We start from the raw sequence: 4146 nt of genomic DNA on the forward strand, positions 1-4146 counted from the left end.
TGTAGACCAGGCTGGTCTCGAACTCACAGAGATCCGCCTGCCTCTGCCTCCCGAGTGCTGGGATTAAAGGCGTGCGCCACCATCGCCCGGCCATGCAAAGATTTTTTGAGAAGTAATAGGTACTAGTTTCACACACTACAAAAATAGGAGGAGAGGACAGAGAAACCATGGTACATTGAGTTGAGGCAGAAAATGACAAAGTCTATTAGAAAGTACAGACTTGTCTGGTGGCAGCGGCACGCACCTTTAATCCCAACACTTGGGAGGCAGAGGCAGGTGGACCTCTGAGTTCAAGGCCAGCCTGGTTTACAGAGCGAGTTCCAGGACAGCCAGGGTGATGACAAGGATACCTTAACAGGCTGTGTCAGAAAAATAATTCTAGGCCAGAGATATGGCTCAGCAGGTTAAGGCACTTGCCACCAAGCCTAATGACCTGAGTTCAATTTCTAGACTCTACATAGTAGAAAGGATCCCTAGGGATTGTCCTCTGACCATGACTGTGGTATCATACGTGCTTGATATGAGGATGGCAAAGTTCTCAACAGAAGCACACCTGAAACAGTGTAGCACAGAAAACCTGAACCAACATGGGTGTCAGAGAGGGAACTGAAGAACTGAGCAACAAAGCAGAAACCAACATAAAAAGTGAGACTCACAGACCAGAAGACGTCTTCTCAGGCAGTGAGACAGGGTCTCTCAGTCAGCCAGTGTGGTTAGTGTCACTAGCCAGCTTGTTCTTGGAGATTGATTGGCTCTTCCATCTCAATCTTCCAGACTGGAATTACAGCTGGCCTTTGTGCCCACCCCACACATACATGGGTTCAGGGGACCCAAACTCCTGGCCCTTGCATTTGGGTGTCACGTGGTTAACCACTGAGTCTCTCACCAAGATTAGTGCTCATTTTATTTATACACACACACACACACAAATACATGCATATACACACAAAAATATAGTGTTGACCTGCCTCCCCCCAAAAAAACAATGCATTTAAGAACATTCAAAGATTGATTTTTGTACCACACTGATGTCACTTTTTTTTTTTTTTTTTTTTTTTTTTTTTTGTTTTTCGAGACAGGGTTTCTCTGTGGCTTTGGAGCCTGTCCTGGAACTAGCTCTGTAGACCAGGCTGGTCTGGAACTCACAGAGATCTGCCTGCCTCTGCCTCCCGAGTGCTGGGATTAAAGGCGTGCGCCACCATCGCCCGGCCTGATGTCACTTTCTTGAAATTTTCACTCATTGCCCTTCAGCCCACTTCCTCCATTCCTACTCTGTCAAGTTTAAGTATGCTTCCCGGATGGGAATGTAGCTCGATGGTAGTACCTTGGCATGCATGCGGCCCTGGACTTTGGTATTTTTGTCTTTTTGAAAAAGGGTTTCTTTGTAGCCCTGGCTGTCCAAGAACTCAGTCTATAGAGCAACCTGGCCTCAAACACAGATATCACCTGCCTCTGCTTCATGGGTGCTAGGATTAAAGCCCAGCTGATGTCCTGGGTTTCTTAGCAGATCTACGAGATCTGATGCCCTCTTCTGATCTCCACAGGTAGGTAGCTCATATACATGACATCCCCACTCACATAGACAATCAAAATTATTTAAAGAACAATCCCAAACTAAAGAAGGAATAAATAGAAATGTAAACGTATTTAGAATCTGAGAACAAGTCCAAGTCTGTCACAGAAGAAGGGCTCCTGGGGCTGGGGACCTGCCTCAGGAACCTCCCGTATAGTATGAAGACCTGCCTTTGGATCCTCGGCGCCCATGTGGAAATTACAGCTGTGGTAGAACACATCTGTAACCCCAGAATGAGGAAGGCAGGAACACAGAATCCTTGGAGCTCGCTAGCCAGTCAGCCTAACCAGGTACTGTGCATCAGGTTCAGTGAGAGGTCCTAGCAGAATAATTCGGAAAAGTGGGTGGGCACACCCATATCGACCTCTTTCCTCCATACATGATACACGCCTGTAGTCACCAGCACTTGAGAGGTGGACTTGGGAGGATCAGTAGTTTGAGGCTAGCCTGGGCTATATGAGACCCTGACCCTTACAGATACCACAGAGTAGTTCTTGGGTGGTTATGCTTATAAAGTATCTCATAAATATATGAATGGCAAGTTGTCTTTGTTGAAGTAGGTACCAAAAGTAAATTAGACTTTTAACTCAGTAGTAAGTTATACAAAGAGTGGGCTTACAGGCTGGTGAGATAAGGATACTGATGGCCCAAGTTTGATCCTCAAGACAATTGGTGGAAGTGTCGGGGACCAGCCTCGACAAAAATACCTCTTGCCAGGAGAGAGGCGTAGGGATTTAGAAAATAATAATAAAATGGAGAAAATAACAATAAAATAGTATTGGGGGGAATTGCCTAAAATACCCCTGACCCCAAAAGTAGGAGTAAGACAAAAGATTGCATTGACATGATACAAGGAAATGAACAGGTCGCGGGCTGCATTCATAGTTAAACATTCTGTTGCTAGAACAAAACAAGTCACGCTTACATCCTAGACCAAAACATTCTGTAGCAAACTACTCCTGGGTGTAATCAATCCTTAAGGGAACTGGAACTTAGTTGGATCCTTAGAGTTTTGTTTGAGGTAGGTCTGTTGATCTACTTCTCTATTTCTGGAACACAAGGGCTGGCTATTAGCCACACCTGTAGGCAATAACCTTGAGAGAGCAGAACTGGTTCCACAGCTAGGTGGGACCTTTGAGGTCATAGCACAGTAACCTTGAAGGAACTAGAGGTTAAGTTCCAACTCTGACCTTTGGTCAATGTGGAAATAGGCTCATATTTTCAGGCCTTCACATCAGATTCCTGCAAGCTGTCCCGACTTCCACAGGCATACCCAGCTACTGTATAAGTAAATTAATAAGAGCATGGACTAGCGAAAAGCAAGTCCAAGAAAACATTTGAACATAAGTAAGATTAATTAGGCACAGTGTGAGAAGACAAGAGTAGATGGAAGTGGAGTATGACTTTGGGGTGTCTGGACGGGTTTTTGGTGGTAAAGGCACTGTGGTCTAGCATCACACTAGTAAGGCATTCCAGTAAAGGGAAGTCACTGTAAAGCTAACACAAGGAGACGGTGAAGTGGCAGCTGCCTGTTTCTAGGACTCTTCTTCCAGTCATTGCAGGAATATAGCGTTGTCATTAGTAACAACAGTGTTGTGGAGAAAGGAGCTTGGGATTTAAAATTAAGAGATCATTATTGCCCAAAAGCTCTTTGAAAGTTCTGTAACTCTTTGACTTTTAAAATCCTGGGTTTGCAAAGCATATTCTGTCCCTGCTTTGCTTTCCCCGCTAAATCACACAAACACAGGATTTGAACGGCAGAGGAACTAGCTGTTCATCTTGCTGAAAACAGCACCACAGAAAAAGAAAAATTAGGCTATTGAGATGACTCAGCAAATAAAGTCTCCTGCAGCCAAGCCTGACCACCTGAACTCAGTCCCTAGGACCCAAATGATGTTAAAAAGAAAACTGGTGCAGGCAGTGGTGGCACACGCCTTTAATCCCAGGCAGAGGCAGGTGGATCTCTGTGAGTTCGAAGCCAGCCTGGTCTACAGAGAGAGTTCCAGGAAGGCCAGGGCTACACAGAGAAACCCTGGTGGGGAGAAGACTGGCTTCCACTAGTTGTCCTCTGACTTCCCCATGCACACCATTCTCCACCATCTAATACAGACCACACAGCTAAAAACTAGACAGCATTTCAACCTAACACATCTAGGTACACAAGGGTTGGATTCTCCTCTTAAGAGACAGATATTAAATATAAACAACATCCAAAGACCATATAAATTTTTACATAAATCTAAAATAGGTTGAAGAACTAAGGAATCCATAGAAGACCAATAGTAAAGTTGAAATTACATTCAAAGATGGATACCAAGCCCATGTTATATGGGGGGGAAGTTAGATCTTCAAAAACTAGAATTCCAGGTTGGAGAAATGGCTATGTGGTTAACACGCTTCTGCAAACATGATCTCTAGCACCCATGCAGAAACAAGCTGGGGTGCTACACCCTGCAACACACACACTGTTTTGGGAGTGGGCTCCCTTTTCTCTCCTGAGGGCTTGTCTCGCTAGCCAAAGTAGCCTAATCACCAAACCCCCAGTTCAGCCAAGAGACTTTTTTTTTTTTTTT

General features: G+C 44.8%; 1 protein-coding gene across 1 annotated transcript in view; it reads left to right on the forward strand.

Moving 5' to 3' along the window:
• Positions 1-4146, forward strand: part of Diablo (diablo IAP-binding mitochondrial protein) — a 16549-nt gene that overhangs the window by 10844 nt on the left and 1559 nt on the right. The gene's annotated exons all lie outside the window — the stretch shown is intronic.

Source organism: Microtus ochrogaster, chromosome 2 (assembly GCF_000317375.1).
Source record: "Microtus ochrogaster isolate Prairie Vole_2 chromosome 2, MicOch1.0, whole genome shotgun sequence".
Classification (NCBI taxonomy): Eukaryota; Metazoa; Chordata; class Mammalia; order Rodentia; family Cricetidae; genus Microtus; species Microtus ochrogaster.